The sequence below is a fragment of the Mirounga leonina genome, unplaced genomic scaffold (genome assembly GCF_011800145.1).
Source record: "Mirounga leonina isolate KUSES-001 unplaced genomic scaffold, KU_Mleo_1.0 Mir_99, whole genome shotgun sequence".
In the NCBI taxonomy this organism is placed as follows: domain Eukaryota; kingdom Metazoa; phylum Chordata; class Mammalia; order Carnivora; family Phocidae; genus Mirounga; species Mirounga leonina.
Window position 1 is genome coordinate 1,043,778 of NW_023270971.1, and position 20,669 is coordinate 1,064,446.

Genomic DNA, 20,669 nt, shown 5'->3' on the forward strand with positions numbered 1-20,669 from the left:
CTGTTCTTTGTACCTATGGGTTTGCTTTTAGTTTTTTGTTTATAGATTCCGCATATAAGAGGGATCACATGGTATTTGCTCTTTGTCTGACTTACTTCACTTAGCACATGGTATTTGCCTTTCTTTGTCTGACTTACTTCACTTAGCATAATGTCCTTGAGGTCCATCCATGTTGTGACAAATGCCAAGATTTTAGATTCTTTTATTGTTGAATTATATATACATATATAATTTTTTTGTCCGTTCATCCATTGATGGACTATAGGTTTTCTCCATAACTTGGTTATTGTTAATAATGTTACAATAAACATGAGGTACATATATCTTTTTGAGTTAGTGAGGTCTTTTTTGGATAAGCATCTAAAAGTGGAATTTATAGATCATATGATCGTTCTATTTTTAATTTTTTTTAAAAGATTTTTTTATTTATTCATTTGAGAGGGAGAGAAAGAGTACAAGAGCACAAACAGAGGGAGATTCAGAGGGAGAGGGAGAAGCAGATTCTTCACTGAGCAGTAAGCCTGATGTGGGGTTCCAACCCAGGACCCTGGGATCATGACCTGAGCCCAAGGCAGATGTTTAAACAACTCAGCCAACCAGCACCTCTATTTTTAATTTTTTAAGGAAGCTCCATACTGTTTTTCATAGTGGCTGAACTAATTTACATTTCCACCAACAGTGCACAAGGATTTCCTTTTTCTCCACACCTTTGCCAACACTTGCTATTTCTTGTCTTTTTGATAATAGTCTCTCTAAGAGATGTGAGGTGGTATCACATTGGGATTTTGATTTGTATTTCCCTGTTGATTAGTGATGTTGAGTATCTCTTCATGTTCCTGTTGACCATTTGTATATCTTTTTGGAAAAATGTCTATTCAGATCATCTGCCCATTTTTAAACCAGATTTTGTTTTGTTTTGGCCATTGAGTTGTATGGGTTCTTTATATGTTTTGGTTATTAGTCCCTTATCAGCTATATGATTTGCAAATATTTTCTCACATTCAGTTAGTTGCCTTTTCATTTTGTGGATGGTTTCCTTTGCTGTGCAAAAGCTTTTTAGTATGATGTAGTCCTACGCATTAATTTTTGCCTTTTTTGTTTTTGCTTTTGGAGTCAGATTTTAAAAATTATAATACATAATCTATTCTTAATTGTCCAGTCTTTGCCTATAAACATATCACCTATGTATTTTAGTCACATTAAAATGGAGGTGAGGACAGTATAAGATATTTTTCTGTGAATTCTAAGAAAATATGCTCTTACACTATAAATGATGCTAAACTAAATTTTAATATGAATGAAGTTACTAGGAACATTTAAACCTATGAAATTAAATATGAATATTACCAACTTCTGTTTTAGTCCAGTATTTTTTAGAATACATTGGTAAAGACAATTATTAATTTTGAAAGTCAAAGTTCAACTCCATATTGAGTTTTCTTGCAATGGAACTAAAAATTTCAGTTGTTTTCTATCTAGTTTATTTTGTTAATCCCGAGGATTTGTTTTAGCTAGGTAATAATAAACCTTATATGGCATTGCAACTGTTTCAAATAGAGAAGTATCAAATTATCTAAACTCTAATTTTAGCAACCAGATGATTTGTTTGCATTTTGAATGAACAGTAAGGAAGAAAGAATAAAATATTTCTTTTTATTTTACATTGATGACTTATCTGCATCGATTGCAGTTACATATGCATCTGGGAGTGGGAGTACTCTAATATTTGCCAACTGCAAAATGACAGTGTAATATAAGAATTCAAATGATCAATGGTCTTTTTTTCCCCCAAAAGTAACACTCTTTCCCTGACATTAAATGACCTTTATTAAATTCAGCAACTTCCCTCAGCATGATGAATGATGAAAAAACTCAATTAATGGATGAGTTTCTTTGCAGCATAAATAAGACATGCATCTTTAAATCATTCAGTGGATTATTACAGCTTCCGGGAACAAGCCCAAGTTCCTTAGCATGCCACATAAGACCCTTCATTCTTCCCTTTTCACCTTATACTCAAGTTATATTGAAATTCTACCCATCCCCTAAGTCACCAAGTTCTCTCTCTTTCTTCCTCCTCCATGTCTTTACAATCATGGCTCTCTCTTGCTGGACTGCTTTTGTTCCCTCTCTAGTCCTTTCGTCTGGACAACTCTTTGTCATCTAAGAACAAAATTTCAAAATTACCTCCTCTTAAAAGTTTGTTCTGACCATCTCAATATCAAATGAAAATTAGGAGGCATTCTTAGGTCCTGCAACAACATACAATACTTTTCTAGTTTAGAGCACTTATAACAGCAAATTACAATGATCCTTTTATTTGTCCACCTCCCCCAGTAGACTGTTTTTTGAAAATGGGGATTGTGTGTCATTTACCTTTCTTATTTAGTGCTGAAAATATTTATCTATTATAATCCTTTACTCCACACCCCCCCAAACAAAAACCTTGACAACATCTGAAGCAATGTTGGTGGTGTGATTCTCTTGAAATTTTGAACATTTGAGTTTTACTTCACTGTCATCCTAATGAAGTAAACCTTCACTTCGAAAGACCACATCATAAAAGTTGGAAAAAAGTCGTAATATCTCTCTTGGCTTTGCTCACGCTAACTAGTTGTGTAAAAATGAGTGATATGTTTGTTAGGTTTTTGGTTTGGGGAAGTTCTATGACACCAAACAACCAGATGGAGTTGATACATATTTTGATGGAGATTCTCATATTGTTACTTTATTATTGTTTAGTTCTAAGTGAAAAGTGATAATTTATGTAAGATAAATCACTTGACTTGACAGATGTTGAGTTGATCTAAACAAGTACTTTCACAGTCTTTCCCATTTCCATATTGGATATCTATGTTCTTGATTATTAAGCCACTCTAGCTCTAAAAATGGAATTTTGCTCTTCAATATTGCAAGAAAGATCTTAAGAAATTTTATGCTTTTTGGGGGGTATTATTCCCAGATGCCAGGAATAGAGTAGATTTATTTCTTGTTCCTTGGAATATAATCTCTGTATTAGGTTTACTTTACAAATCTTCCTCTTAGGAGCATTAAGGATGGTCTGTAGAAGAGATGTTAGAGGGAATCCTGGACTCTCATTCTCTGCCTGCGGTAGAGGGGAAAAAAAGCCTTTGGGACTGCAGAATAGTAGGATATCTCAGTTTAGGATAATAATAATATGGAAGTTTTGACTGGGTGTCGGAATTCTCTGTGGAGTTTATAAAAATGCAGATGTCTTCGTTTTTAGACCTGTTGAGTCAGAAATTCAATGCTTGTGGAACTGGCATGCTGTGCTTTCTTTTTTCTTTTTTTTTTTTAATGTTATTTATTTATTTATTTATTCATGAGAGTCAGAGAGAGAGAGAGGCAGAGGCAGAGAGAGAAGTAGGCTCCCCACCTAGCAGGGAGCCTGATGCAGGACTCGATTCCAGGACCCTGGGATCATGACCTGAGCCGAAGGCAGACGCTTAACCATCTGAGCCACCCAGGTGCCCCACATGTTGTGTTTTTTAAAATCTCTAAAAGTCACTCAAACTTACTGCTTACTTGAAAACCACCATATTATTTCATACTTTATAGCACTTACAACTTACATGTTGTAATTTTGTCTTTTAATCTTCACAATAGTACTAAGAGATAAAATATATCCTATTTCATAAATGAACAGGCTGAATCCCAGAGGTAGTTAGCAATATTGGGGGTACTCAAAATCAGTATTCTGACTCTAAGCCCCAACATTCCCTCTGTAAAAATATAAAAGTTAAATATTTCAAAATAGCTAAAACCAAAGTACCTGTTTTATGTTTGTTTAGTTCTCTGAGACTCATCGTTATACTTCTCATTATACAGAAATTGTAAACTATTTTATTTCCTTTTGGTGCAATATGAAGATACTCTCTAAATATTTACTGGCTTAAGATTTTAAATTATGAAATCAGAGATACAATAGTCATTATTTTTATGATGGTCTTTTTTTTTTTTTTGATGGTTCAAAGTCATTATCACCTAGTCATCACTGCCAATGAGGAAAATTAAGACTTTTTAAATAAAACAACTTAAAATGGACTCTAGAGGCTCCTGGGTGGCCCCGTCAGTTGGGTGTCTGTCTTCGACCCAGGTCCTGATCCCAGGGTCCTGGGATTGAGCCCTACTTCTGGCTCCCTGCTTGGTGGGGAGTCTGCTTCTCCCTCTGCCCCCACCCCACTCATGCTCTCTCTCTCACTTTCTCAAATAAATAAATAAAATCTTTAAAAAAAATGGACTCTATTCCTTTCATGTCTAAATTTGAAATTATTTAAGATTCTTTGTTTTAGTTATTCCAAGAAGAAAAGTAAATATATGACACTTTAATTTTTGATTAAAATGCAATTATAGACACATTTAAGTTACAATATATAAGTATCATATATCTTAGCTCTATAAACTTGCATTTGGTAATTATAATAGACACTGCCTATATAAAACATCCAAATTCAGCACAGTGACTGGTTGTTGCTTAAGACGTTATTTCTTTGGAAGAAAAAGGATCATATTTATATTATAAAGAAAAATGAAAAATATATTCTTTCCATATAAGAGCCACTTCAAAGGCAATAGTTGATGTGTGCTATGATATTGAGCAAAATTTTCCTATTACAGAATGGTTTTAAATAGGATCTCTTTAAAATTCATGGACTAATTCTTTCTTTGGTGTGTGTTTGCTTCTATGTCAGGAGGAGGATGGAAGAAAGGGTTGAACACTGTAACATTTCTATCTGAAAAAAACACAGATACCTTTATATACAACACATCCTTATTTTTCTCAAAACTACCTTTTAAAATTCTCATCCTGAGAAATTTTGAGTACCATCATTCATTTACTTCTTAACTATTCTTTGGGGTGGATACAGTGAATGGCCTATGACAGTAGACCTAGACACTATGAATGAAAGATTTAAGACCTTTAATCTCAAGAATACCACTTGGCGCCAGCAGACAAGCAGGACACTCCTTTACCTGTCTTTCCACTATTCTAAGCTATGTCCTCCAATAAAGATGAATTTACTTACAGACTATACAGATATAATATTAGCTTGTAATCTGGAACAATAGTTACCAGAGTCTGATTTCATTTAAACATTTTCTTAGGAAATAAAATATGTTATTAAAATATACTTAAACAATTTTTTGTGTGTGAGACAGAACTTCTGAAACATAGCTTTTAACCTAAATGCAGAAGGTTAGGTGTCTACCTTTCTTCAAAATATTATTTAACCAAAGCAACTTGTATGCTCAATTGAAACTCCATAATTTCCTTACAATGAAAATAGAAAAATGATAATTACAAAATTTCAAAATGCTTTTTTTCTGGCTTTCTCAAATGGCTGTTCCTTCACCATTTATTCAATAAGCTTTCATTCAGAAGATATTGAGTAATACTTAATATAAGAATTTAAGATCCATGGGGTGCCTGGGTGACTCGGTTGAGTGTGGGACTCTTGGATTCATCTCAGGTCATGATCTCAGGGTGGTGAGATCAAACCCTGTGTTGGGCTCACTGCTCAGCAGGGAATTCACTTGGCCCTCTCCATCCCCCTCTGCTCCTACCCCCACCCTTCCTGCACACACATGTTCTCTCTCAAATAAATAAATAGATAAATAAATTATCTTAAGAAATTATATAAGATCCATGAGGCAGGTAGGGATTTTTGTTTACTCTCTTCACCGACTTATTTCCAGTATCTATAACAGTAAGGCTCTTTAGGTGCACACAACAAATATTTGTTGAATGAATGAATAAAATGCGTGTGTCAGTCTCCCATAGCTAAGCATTATCAGTGTGAAGCTAAAATGGGAAATGATCACAGAACTCAAGTTCACAGTCTTTTCTTCCCCAAATTCTCTTCCAAAACAAACCTCCATATCTCTAGGGAATCTATGGTCAGTCTGCACAGTAGTACTAGAAGAGAGTGGGATTCTGGAATACAATTAGGGGTAGAAAATCTCTATGCCCACTTTAATGTCCAATGTTGCCACTCTATAAAGCCAAGCACTTTCAGTAAATAGTTGTAGTAATTACTTATTTCATTTAATCTTTGAAGGTTTACTTTAATTAGAAACATAAAAATCCAATCCCAACTGGAAAACTAAAAAATATTTCACATGGCGCATTCAGTCAGATTAAGGCACTTTCTGAAAGCCATTTATAGGTCACTTGTTTTTCCATGTAAATGTAATTCTTATGGTTTTTTCTTTTCAGAATTTTCTTGTCCAATTGGTGATCTGTTCAATAAGCTTATTTTCTTACAAATTAAAAAAAAATCTTCATTATAAAAAACTATTTTTTAGAAAACAAGTACACTTTATTTTTTGAAAATGAGCACACTTTATTATCAATGTATATAGATGAATAAACACTTTTGAGGTGTTTATTATTGGCTTACTAGGAAGACTTAACGCTTTCATTTTACATAGTAAATTACTATTTAATTTACTCCAGTGCATCAGTTGCCTAAAAGAACAAATACACCTCATAGTTCATAACAGCAATTCTGGTGTGAGAGATTTAATGTGCTATTTACAGATAGAATTATTCTCAAATATTAAGTTTCATATACATGTTAATGTGTAATTTCTCATATGGTGAAACTCACTGGAAAGTTTTGCTAAATTTAATGCTTTTCAAAATTGTTCTCAGAGAAACGTATCTTTGAGGTGTTAAACTAATAAAATAACATTCCCACAATATGTTTGTGTCACTGAATTCTGAAAATTGGAGACTTCCTCACTCAGATTGAAGTCATGTTATTCCAATTGGTTCTTAAGAACTTCAGGATGTTAAAAAAAATTAAGCAATAAAATTGTCTTTTGATATGTCTGGAAAACTAGAGGAGGATAAAACAGGACTATTTCATTGTGGTTGAAAATAGCCACTACTTAAATATTAAAGTAATGCTTTACAATAGAAGTCAAAGGAGAAAGAAAAAGTTTTCCAGTGCACTATTAGTGAAAATTGGATGTGTTTACCCATTTGAAGAGTCCACTTTAAAATCACAGGTGCACTTTATTTTCTGTGTATATGTCACCTAAAGACGTTTATGTTAGTGTCCACAGATGTATACATTGACAGAGTGTGCACAAACATACTGTTGTTCTTGATTACTGAAAAGTTCAAGTATAAGTTACAAATCTCCTTTTATCTTTCAACATATAGGAACCTCTTGTCTTGAATTGAGGAGTTAATTTAGCTCTTTGGCATATAGTATCTGCAGCCGTTTGTCCAACCTTCTGAAAATGTAAGCAAAACTGACTATTTACTCTGCACTAGGCTTATAATCCTTTGCATCCAAGAATAGGATTGCTGACACAGTCTGCTTACAAGCCCCTTTCTGTGTGTGGTACTGTCTGATATGACCATATATGAACTGCAGTCCAGACCATCCTGATTAACCAAATTTTCTAGCTTCTGGATAGCAGCCATATGCTCCTTTTCACTATTTTCCTGGAGAGTTCAGGAATCAAAAGGACCCTAACACCCAAATATTTGAAATAATAATAATAATAAAAACAACTAAAGCTGATGGCCTATTTTTAAATTCAATTGAAAAAAAATAGCTTGATTTGATCCCTGGAGGGGTTAACAATCTCCCATTATTCTTAATCTAGAGTTTTTCTGCCTTATGTTCCCCCAAACTTGTTTAATTTTTGTTATTTGACATTCTTCTGATGTGATGAGTTCTACTGAACTAAGATATATGGAACACGATTTTATGTCCACACGTAACAAGTTTTCTCCAAGTCCATCTGTTGCTACTAATGAAACATATTTATGACCAAAATATGTTAATAACAGCAGACATAAGTCTTCACAAACTTCCTATTGTCTCCACTTCTGATAATGGGGGCCTACCAGAGCTATTGCAAATTTAGATTTCCCGTAGAAATCTTGGACTCCCTAACTACAGCAGAGGGTCATAGTTAGCTTCAAAGCACATTACTTGATCTCTCCAAAATGGCCTCTAACCTGAGCTTTACACTGAATGCCAACAACACTTGATTCTCCAATAGTCAAATAAACTCTAGCTTCACGTCTAGCAATAATGCAACCATCAGCCATTTTAAAAAGCAATGTTTTCTTTCATAAACTACAGTACGCCATCCTTCCTGTTGATCTAGAATAGATAGCAGCCATCTATCAACAGAGATCACATTGAAGGCAGCACATGGGAGAAATTTTAGTGCTCCCAGGGAAGGACTTGCTTCATTTATGAACCTGAAGAAAATGCAAATTTAGAATAATTTCATTTTTAACACATTCCAAATTCTTTTCTCTCCTGTCTCTGCATGTGATGGTCTTTTCTCCTGCCCCTAGTTTCCTCTGGCTTCACATGAAATTCTGGCTATCCAAAGTCCCCAGTATGAATCCAAGTTTTGACTTCCTCAAGGGTAATTTACCTTTGGTTATTTTATTTTATTTTATTTTAATTTTTTTAGTAATCTCTACAGCCAATGTGGGACTCAAACGTGGAACCCCAAGATCAAGAGTCGCATGCTCTATCAACTAAACCAGCCAGGTGCCCCTTAAAGGTAATTTACATTGATGTGCAAACTTATAGATTCATTTCCAGTAGAAGGGCATTTTGAACTTTAAAGAGGAGTTTTCATTTCTAATATCTCAAATATATGAACAAAGATAGATACTAAAAAACTACCTGAATAACTAAATAGATGCATAGATACAAAGCTACATAGATAAAAATCTTCTTGATGCTTTTTGTGTACTCTTATTTTTGCCTCAAACTAAAGAGACATAGATCACAAAAATCAACAGTGGGTACTCCATTTAGGAAAGCTTGCCCATATCTTCTCTGAATAATTCATTATCATATAAATAAAAGTTGAAGGTTAGTGTGTGTACTGATGTACAATACAGGCATCATATTGTGAATATTAAGTCTTTAAAGGCATGTTTTGTAATATGTTTTAAATAAAAATGTGATTTTTAAAATTTTCTCAATAACAATATATCTGACCACAGCCAGCAATGTAGATTATTCATTGAATAGGCTTCCATCTTTATGCATATTTTGCATTAAAATTATAACTGAATCAACAAAAAAAATCATCATATGTTTCAACATTCTCTGTGATATGAATAACACTTACTGTTTTTTTTGGAATACAGCTGGATTTCTTAAGGGCACAGTCCCATTGATACTGTAATACATAGCATGAAAACATAGTGCTGGTTTCTTTAATTTTTCTAATAGGGCATGACTTTCCAATTGTCTCTTCCTATCGTCATCTGAGAATCTCTTATTTATGTTAATAGTGGGTGCTATTGTTGATAAGCTACTTGTAACAAATGAGTCAAACAAAAAGGCATGAATTCTGCAGATGGTGGAATAATTCAGTGGGATAATCTGCATAAGCAGATTCATATTTTCATAGAAAACATTTTAATGTTTGGCTTTGATCACTAGCTTACTGAACATCCTTAATTTTTTTATCTAGTTCCCACTTCCTTTTTAATTAAAAATTGTACTGTAATTAGTGATTAATCTTTTTCCCCAAGTAGCAACATGATTATATCATGCTATGTTATATGGTACAGATTTTCCATTGTTACAACTTTATTCAGATATATAGCTTTATGTCACCTGCTCCTCTAGTGAAATACCATTCAGGGTGAAGGAAAAGCAAAAAATTCAATGTTAGCTTGTATTTTATTTATCTGCAAAGAAAGCACAGGGTTTCTGGTCTGGCATGTAGTAAGTTAGAAGTCACTAGTCCATTCCAATAGTAAGCAAGGAGCTGAATAAGCAAAAATCAACTTTTCCTGGTTCTATCAGAGAAGTAAGGTCACTGGGCAAACCGCTACCCTTCAAATTGGAGAAACAGACAGGAGGATACAGAGATTCACAACTTACTATAGCAGAAATCCCAAAGCAGAAACTTTCATAGGAACTATTACTGGGATAGGAAAACCCGAATCGTAATTTATGAATTGCTAAATATCTGAGAAAAATCTCTTACTTCCGGCTGGAGAAGAGGAAAATAGACCACTTTGAAATAAACTACAACATTTTGTTCTTAACAAGGCCTGCCCTCAGAAGAAATTATGTTTTAATATAAAAACATATATAGACTAAAAGAAAGGAATGGAGAAAGATAGACCATGCTAACACTAATCAAAACAAGCAGAGCAGATATATTAATTTCGGATAGAACAGACTTTAGAGCAACAAAAGTTATCAAGGATGAAGAGAAGCTTCACATAATAATAAAGGGGTCAATACTCCAAGAAGATATAATAATCCATAATGTATAGACACCTAACAACAGAGTGTCAAAATATGTGAGGCAAAAACTGATAGAACTGCAAGGAATTATTGTTGGAGACTTTAATATCCTGCTACCAGAAATGGACAGATCCAGCAGACAGAAAATCAGTAAGGACATAACTGAACTTAAGAGTACCATAGATCCGAGAACTCTATAGAGGAGGGCACATTCTGCATGGAGCACTGGGTGTTATGCACAAACAATGAATCATGGAACACTTCATCTAAAACTAATGATGTAATGTATGGGGATTAACATAAGAATAAAAATTTAAAAAAAAACAACACTTGTCACAAAAAAAAAAAAAAAAAAAGAGTACCATAGATCAACTGGATGTAACTGGCATCTATGAACTACTTCATCCCACAACAGCAGAATTCTTAAGTTCACATGGAACATTTATCAAGATAGACTATATTCTGGGCCATAAAACATACCTTAACACATTAAAAAAAAATAGAAACCATACAATATCTGCTCTTAGATCACAATGGAAGTAACTAGAAATACTTGGTGATCGAACAACACAATTCATTTTTTTAATTCAAGTAAAATTAATGTACAGTGTTACATTAGTTTCTAGTGTACAATATAACAATTCAGCAATTTTATACATTTCTCAGTGCTCATCAAGATAAGTGTACTGTTAATCCCCTTTATCTGTTTTACCCATCCACTTCCCCTCTGGCAGCCACGAGTTTATTCTCTATAGCTAAGAGTCTGCTCTTGTTTGTCTCCTTTTTTTCTTTGTTTATTCATTTTGTTTCTTAAATTACACATATGAGTGAAACAATATGGTATTTGTCTTCCTTTGACTGACTTATTTCACTTAGCATTATATCCTCTAGGTCCATTCATGTTGTTGCAAATGGCAAGATTTTATTCTTTTTTAGGGCTGTGTAATATTCCATGTGTTATATAGCACATTTTCTTTATCTATTCATATATGGATGGGCACTTGAGTTGCTTCCATATCTTGGCTATTGTAAATAATGCTACCAAAACATAGGGATGCATGTATATTTTAGAATTAAACAACACACTCCTAACTAACATATGGGTCAAAGAAGAAATCCCAAGAAAAAATTTTAAATATTTTGAACTAAGTGAAAATGAAAATATACAACTTTTCAAAATTTGTGGGATTCAGAGAAGCAATATGAGAGGGAAATTTATACCACTGAATGTATATATTAGAAATGAAAGAAGATCTAAAATCAGTAATCTAAACTTCTTCCTTAGGAAACTAAAAAAAAAAAAAAAAAAGGCAATAAATCCAAAGTAAACAGAAGAAAAGAAATGATTAAAAATTAAAACAGAAATTGAAAACAGGAAATGAATAAAACAAATGAACAAAACTAAAAATGATTTTTTAAAAAGTATCAATAAAATTGATAAACCTCTAGCAAGGTAACTAAGAAAAAAAAAGAAAATACAAATCACTAATATCAGAAATAAAAGAAGGGCCATCCCTACAGATTTTAAGGGCTCTAAAAAAATAATAGAGGAACATTATGAACAACTCTGTGCTCACAGATTTGATAATCTAGATTAAATGAACCAAATTCTTAAAAGATACAATTTGCTAACCTCCCCCCACAAAAAATGACAATCCGGATAGACCTGTATCTCTTATATAAATTGAAGTGATAATTAATAACCTTCCAAAACAGAACACCAGGCCCACATGGGTTTACTGGGTAATATTACCACATATTTCAGGAAGAAATTATACCAGTTCTCTGCAATCTCTTCAAGCAAAAAGAAACAGAGAGAATACTTTCTAACTCATTCTATGAGGCCAACATTACCATAATATCAAAACCAGAGAAAGGGAAAAAAAAACCCTACAGAACAATATCTCTTATGAACATAGATGCAAAGATCCTTAACAAAATATTAACAAACCAAATCCAACAATGTATAAAAGAATTATACACCACTACCAAGTGGGACTTATCCCAGGTACACGAGGCTGGCTCAACAGCCTTCATGGACAGGAAGGCTCAATATTGTTAAGCTGTCAGTTTTTTCCAACCAGACTTATAGATTCAATGCAATTTCAATCAAATTTCCAGCAAGTTATTTTGTGGATATCAACAAATGGAAAGGCAAGACAAAAGACCCAGGATAGCCAACTCAATATGGAAAGAGAAGCACAAAGTTGGAAGACTGCACTACCCATCTTCAAAATGAATAACTTGCTCAAGAGTTACTACAAAGCTACAGTATCAAAACAATGTGGTATTGGTGAGGAAATGGTTAAGTAGATCAATAGAACAAAATAGAGCCCAGAAAGAGACCCATAAAAACATAGTCAACTGATCTTTGGCAATGGAGTAAAGACAACACAATAGAGCAAAAAGAGTCTTTTCAACAAATGGTGCAAGAACAACTAGACATCCACATGGGGAAAATGGAATCTAGGCACAGACCTTACACTGTTGACAAAAATGAACTCAAATGGATCATAAACCTAAACATAAAATGCAAAACTACATAACTCCTAGAAGATAATATAGGAGAAAATCTGAAGGAATTTGGGTATAATGATAACTTCTCACACAAAGGCATCAACGGTGAAAAACAACAACAACAACAACAACAACAGTTGATAAGCTGGACTTTATTAAAATTAAAAACTTCTGCTCTGTGAAAGGCAATGGCATGAGAATAAGAAGACAAGCCACAAACTGGGAGAAAGTATATGCAAAAGACACACCTGATGAAATGCTGTTATCTAAAATATAAAAAGAACTCTTCCTCTTAAAAACTCAATAATAAGGTAATTAACAACCCAATTAAGAAATAGAAAAGACCTGAACAGCTACTTATCCAAAGAAGATATCCAGATGGCAAGTAAACTTTTGCAAAGATGTTCAACATCATATGTCATCAGGGAGTTGCAAATTTGAAAAAAAAATGAGATACCATTATGCACTTCTTAGAATGGTCAAACCCAAAACATTTACAACAAATGCTGGCATGGTTGTGGAGCAATAGGAATGAATCAAAAACTTACGTCCACACAAAAATCTGCACATGGATCTTTATAGCAGCTTTATTCATAATTGCCAGAACTTGGAAATAACCAAGATGATGCTGAAGTGCATTTCATGGGTGAATGGATAAATTAACTGGTACATCCAAACAATGGAATGTTATCACTGCTAAAATGAAATGAGCTATCAAGCCATGAAAAGACTTGGAGGAAACTTAAATGCATATTACTAAGTGACAGAAGCCAAGGTGAAAAGGTACCTACCAAATGATTCCAACTATGTGACATTCTGGAAAAGGTAAAACTTTGGAGACAGTAAAAAGACCAATGATCGTCATGGTTTGGTGGGGGGAAGGAGGGATGAATAAACAGGGCACAGGATTTTAGGGCAGGAAAACTATACTGTATGATACTACAATGATGGATACATGTCGTTAGACATTTGTCCAAGTTTCTAGAATGTACCAAGAGTGAACCCTAATGTAAACTATAAACTCTGGGTGATTAAGTTGTGTCAGCATGGGTACATTGATTGTAATAAATGTACCACTGTGGTGCAGGATATGGATATTCGGGCGTTTATGTATGTGTGGGGACAGGAGGTATAAGGAAACTCTGTACTTTCCCCTCAGTTTTGCTGTAAACCTAAAACTGCTTTTAAAAATAAAGCTCAGTAATTTTTTTATTAAAAGCACATCAAAGTTTTTATAGACCACACATATTTGGTGGTTAATTTCCATAGCAAAATGTATGCATGGTGCTCAAAACCCTGCTTCTTGTAGATTTGTTCATTAATTCACTCAGCATTTTCTTTGGGTGACAATCTTTCCATGCAATAAGTTGAAACTCCTCTAACTTAATAGAAAAACTATCAATGGACTCTTTCCCCCACATTATTTTTATATTAGGTTGATGATTAAGTATCTAGGAGAACCCCCAAGAATTCCCTGAGATAGATGCTAAGCCACCCAAGGATGATGTGAATAAAATCTCAGGTCTCTGCTGCAGTAAACCACATTCAATAATACTTCAATCATATGATGTGAGAAAAGTTTTAAACAGTAGCCTAAGTCTGACCTGACCCTCTTGTCTTTTATGCCTCCCCTCCACTCATTTTAAGTATGTGTTTATGAGTTAGTTGCTGTCTTAGTCGCTTTGGCTTGCTTTAACAAATGATCATCAACTAGGTCACTTATAAACAATAGAAATTTATTTCTCACAATTCCAGTGGCTGGAAATCCTCTGAGATAAGGGAGCTGACCAGTCTGGTCAAGTTCTGGTGAGGATCCTCTTCCAGGTTGCAGATGGCCAACTTCTTGTATCTGAACGTGGTAGAGAGCATAAGAGAAGCAGGTTCTTTTGTGACTCTTATAAGGGCACTAATCTCACACATGAAGACCCCATCCCCTGATCTCATGTCATCCTAATTACCTTCCAAAGGTCCCACTCACTACTATCACATTGTGGGGTAGGGTTACAACATGAATTTTGTGGAAACACAAACATTTGTCCATAACAGTCTTCAAAAAGTAACCATCTTGCTTGCCACTGTTGTTATCCAACGTGTTATTTAGGATTTGGGAAATTTTATTTTTACTCTGTTTTGTTTGTTGTCTTTTTTTCTTTAAGCTTGCAGTGTTAAATAAATCAGTAAAAGGCACAAAAGTACTTCATATTCCTATGTGGGAAATGGGAATTAATAGAGAAATGCATTGAGGAGGTGTCAAAAAAAGTTTTCACAATAGCAAGAATATAGAGGATATATTAAGGGAAATGAAATTCTACTACTATACCTGGAAACAATAAGCTCTGGCCTGCACCAGAGAGCAGTTGCTTGTATTTCAAGTGAGAAAGCTGTCCTTTGATCTCTATAGAAGGTATATCTTTGTACCTCAATAGGAATATGTTTCAGCAGGAAGGTTCAAATAAGTTGTTGCTTAGAATTGAATAACAATTTCTTTATCTTTCTCCAGTTCAGTGGAGAGCACTATGGTTCTCAAGTATTAATGTGCATTAGAATAGCCTAGAGGGTTTATTAAAATCAGATTTCTAGCCCCCCAATAGATCCTCATTCAGTAGGTCTAGGGTGGGGGCCTTGCTTTTCTAGCAAGTTTCCAGGGGATGCTGATACGTCTAGTCAAAAGAACATATGTTGAGAACCAGCAGGTTTGAATATGCTACTGGTTCAATGTACATGTATCCTCAGAATGTACTAAATTGTTATTTTTGACACCAACAGAGACCATCTTTCCCACTTTATATAAACAGCTCTTTGGATGTGAATTGATTTTTTTTTATTTTTCACGAGCTTGTCCCATAACTTTTGTAACAAGAAAAATACACCAGAGGAGCCCTGAATTTGAAGTAGGGAAGTTTGAGTCTGAGCTTTTTCACTTTTCTGTGTTCAGCGGCTTAGGCTGATCAATTACTATCAGAGGCTCGCTTTCTTTCTCTATAAAATGGGAATAATACCAGACTCCTACAGCTATTTTTGAGTGTTAAATGGGATGAGCCTATGTGAAAGTGTCTTGTAAACCGCAAAGTACTCTACAAATGTAACAGTTTATTATTATTGATCTTATTATTGATTTGAGAATGACTTCCCACCTTCGAAAATTCTGATGTAGAAAAGACTCATCATAGTGGGTGAGTTTTGTTGATGGACTACAGTAAGCAATCAATAAGTATTTATAGCCTAATTGATAAAATAAGACAGATTCAGATGCTGATACCTTACAATATATAGACAGACTAAAAGAACTCTACTATTCACTTGTAACAGAAGACTAAGGGAAATTGATTGAATACAATTGAACAAGTATTTATTAAGTGCTTCCTCTGTATCAGGTTCCATGACTAACCATTCTCTGTTCATGTTTTAAGTTATTTCAAACACCAAACACCAAATGAAATTTCTCATTTGAGACTCAATTGCTTCTTTGAAAACAGGCCCAACAGAACCAAGAATTTAACCCAGGTAACTCTGCTTTGAATTTGAATTTATTCGGTATAAATCCTCATGCATTGTACTAGTATAGTTAAATTTCTATCTCTAGCTTGGTGATCTAAGCAAAGGATGTTAAGTGAAAAAAAAATTACAGAGCAATACAAATTTAGTATGATCTCATCTCTACATATTTTTAAAATCCATTATACATGGCATATCTGGAGAAATGAAAAACAGGAATGATACATACCAGTTAATGACAGTTACCTTGGAGGAGAAGAATAGAGGGGAAATTTAACATTTTACTTTGTACACTTCTTATAGCTATACTAATTTATATAAGAATATTGTACCAAGAACAATTAGAAAGTAAATGGTAATTTTAAAAATATATATATCAGTACACCTACAGGGGGCTCCTGCTTGAGAAGCATCACTCCCACATGATGAGTTTGTATTTCCCTTCAAAAATATCAACCCATGAATGAATCATTAGGCTTCCTGTCCTTGCTAAAATAGAGTCCCAATCCAGTCCCTTTAACAGGTTATTTTTCCGTCAGCACTAATTCACATGGTTCCTGTGCTTTGTGTCAAAATGTACCACTGCTGAGCATTGGGCTTCCCTTTGAGCGGTCAGTGAGAGTGATGTCTAATCAAGAACAACCTTCCCTGCAGGATTCCTTCCTGTAATTTACTTCCCACTGATTCTCGGGGAGGTGATTCCGCAGTACAAATACATTCTCTGTTTAATCAGTTCCCTTGATTTCTTTCTGAAATCCATAAGAAGATAGCATTGCAATAACACCCTCTCTCTGGGGCAGCTTTAGACACTTCTGGCATTTTGTCAACAAGCCTTCTCTGAGCAGAACCCCGCGCTAGGCACCATAGCTGGGTAGAGAAGAGCAATGAAATAGTAAATGACACTCTATCTCCATGCCTAGAACATAAAGCCAGGAGAAGAGTGAGAGATCTGAGTCTAGGAAGAGAAATCAGAATAGGGTGGAAGGCAGCTGTGAAAAGGAGCAGAAGATTTAAGGAGGGTGAGGGAAAGAAAAAGTAATTGGATCCCATTTTGTAGCAAAAAGAATTTTTTAAAGCTTTTAGGATCAATGAACCTAACTTTGAAATTTAAATTATAATGTCAAATTGAAAAGATGGCAAAAGTTTCTAAAGGCACCCTAGATATAAGACGTTAGTTACCCAGAGAAAACTTAAGTAAAGCCTACTTCCACTATGCTCTCGCCCAGCTCAGAACTGCCTCAGCTACTTATATTCTACCATCATGATTTGTCTGAATGTCTGTCTCCACTCTGGACCACAGACTGTTCAATGGCAGAAATTCAGCTCTTTATTTCAGTTTTGCAGTGATGGCTGTATTGCCCAGACTTCATAAATATATTGAGTAAATACATGAGAATCTATGTTGGGTTTTTTTGAAAAGCGAGTTCCTGAAACAATCTTATGCTGAAAGGTATTCACAGTTCTTATAGAAAAATTTTGGATGCTACGGTATTAGGCCCTGTATTTTTCAGTTGTTATTATTTAGAATTCTGCATTTTCTATTCTCACAATTTCATTCATTCTTTTCCTTTATGTGGAATCTCTACTATATCCTTCTTTTCTTTTCATTTTTCCTTAGATTGACTTCCAAACTCATCTTCTTACTCATAAAAATGTACTTCTGAATTGTCAGTGCAATACAACTTGTTGGTCCTTTTATTTTGTTCCTACTTTATTTTAAAGCAAAATAAAATGAAATTGAAGGAAACTTGTAGCTGTTGAGAATGGAACTCTGAAAGGAGATTGCTGCCAACAGATATTTTTTTCTGAGCCAGAGAAAATCACTATGATTTTGTTTTCCTTTGTGTGACTCCTTTTCTACACATTGCTTGTCTCTGTGGCAAGTAATAGAAAGAAGGGAAAGGCCATTTTAGGACGAACCTGGCAGCGTGCAGGTGATTTCAGGCACAGAGGAATTCCAGGCCCACCCACCCACAATAGAAAGAAGTAAAGAAACCAGAAAACTAGAAGAGACAAAGAAAGAACAATTGAAGGCCATTGCAGGCAAGAGATCGGGTCTAATAAGCAAATGCCAGATGGAAGTCCAATTAATTCAGAATGGAATCTGGGGCAAGAAGAGAAAAGCTGTTAGAGTAAATGAATTAATTTCATAGAGAATTATAATGCCACACAGATCCAAGTTGACAATCTCAATGTCAAACTGCAATCAGTCTTCAAGCTTAAATCACATCTGGTGGAATTCTTTCTTGACAACTACAAAATGTTTTTCTGAACTCCTTTAGTTCTCAGGGTACGCATCTCCCATTAGAGAGCCACCAGTTGCTACTACGTGTTCTGGTAACTTTTTATTTGTGGTTTGTTATCTCTTCTGCTGGATTATAAATTTCTATCTTGAAATATCTACATTGTTTACCTATTACATAATAAATATAAAATTACTGCGATAATTTTCCTGATACGATCACATGATGATAACAAAAGTCCTCATATGAATAATATTGTTAGGCCATCTCAAGTCAAGTTCAAAAGCTAAAGCCTCTATCCTCTAGTACCTTGCACACTGAACAAAATTGGTTAAGAACTGATGCCATGTCATTGTTACATGGAAGGCATTCATAGTAAATATGTTGTCAATGAAGCCTAGACTCTGAAATCACTATTTTAGTTTCTTCACACTTTTTTTTTAGAGAAAGAGAGAGTCCCCACATGTGTCACTGGGTTAGGGGAACAGGGGAGAGGGGCAGAGGGAGAGAGAGAGAATCTTAAGCAGGCTTCCAGCCCATCATGGAGCCCAACGCAGGGCTCAATTTCACGACTCTGAAATCATGATCTGAGACAAAATCAGGAGTTGGATGCTTAACCAATTGAGCCACTCAGGAGCCCCAATTCCTTCATACTCTTAATACTACTTGAAATTACTGTGTTCCCTTTTTTATTGTCTTCCACCCCCCCCCCCACTAAACTATAAGCTCTGTATGTGCAAGGAGCATCTCTGTCTTACTCATTGCCAAATCTTGAGGACCTAGAGAAGTAACACTTAATAGATATTCAATAAATATCTATTAAATTGAAAAAATGTTGATTCTGACTGTACAATAGGAATTATGACCCTAGTAAAAGAAATTAAGCAAGGGTCTGATTGATACAGAAAGATATTAAATAATGTAAAAATAAATAAGCCATAGACCTATATACAAAAAAGCAGAAATACTTTTAGAGAGAGCATAATATAACTTCTCAAAGGCCAGCATGAAGAGTCTAGCTCACTATTTTCCCAGTCTTCATAGAATTCTCCTCAGTTTCATGGTTTTTATTGTGTTTTATGCCTACCACCATGGATGTTCAAAATTGTCTTTACAATTAGGTTATATACTTAATTGTGCTACTCACACAATTATCCATAATAGAGCATTTGTCTTGCCTTTTGAAGTCCATCTTTCCATGTTATCTCCTTGACTAACATACATTAGAGGAGTAACTCTCAAAGGACATTTCACTCGCACAATGGTCTCTGTTCCCTACTGCACATCAAGCGTTAAGAGTGTAAGTCAGTGGGGCCACACCAGAGATCAATATGGCACCATTTAGTTTAGATGGAGAAAATCATGTCCTAAGCATTGGGAAACCAACCTATGCATGCAAAGGCAATTAAAAGAAAGTCTTTGCAGCCTTGTAAAAAAAAAAAAAAAATTAGAAACAACCTAAAGTTTCATTACCTTAGCCATCAAAACAAATTAATTACAGCTTATTAACATAGATTAATCTAAAAACATAATGTTAAGTAAAAATGTTAGATATAACATGCTTTACAAAATATAGGCAATCTTATCCACCAACTTCTTGGAAGAGAGGATTCTTCAGTGAGCTAGGCAGCCATTTATCAGATGGGGACTTTCCCAAAGGTACCATATTTTTATTTTAAACAAACAACAACAACAAAAACCCTCCCGGGAATTGCTATTCACATTAACTGTCTCCACTGATCTGTTTACCCTTGTTTTCTGTCAGGGAACAGAAAATTAGGCATCCTTTCATTAGAGTTTTTCTTCCTTAAGTAACATAGAAAGCAAGGTAAAAACAGAAAGAGACAGAATAAGAGAGAAACAGAGAGTAAAAGGCAGAGAGGTTAAGAAAATAAAAATCTCCAATCAGAATCAAGTCTGTCACCAAGAAAATATTGATAATTATTTTTATTAAGGGAAAACACAGAAGATTTTAATCTGCACATTCCTGGTTAATTATTCAACTCTGCACTTCCCTCTGCTTAGCCTGAAGCAGTATTAAAAGATAAGAACTAATTCTGATGAGTTGGTTAACCACCATTAATGTTCTTGATAATTGACTATTTAGGTGTGACACTTTATTTGAAAAGGGAAA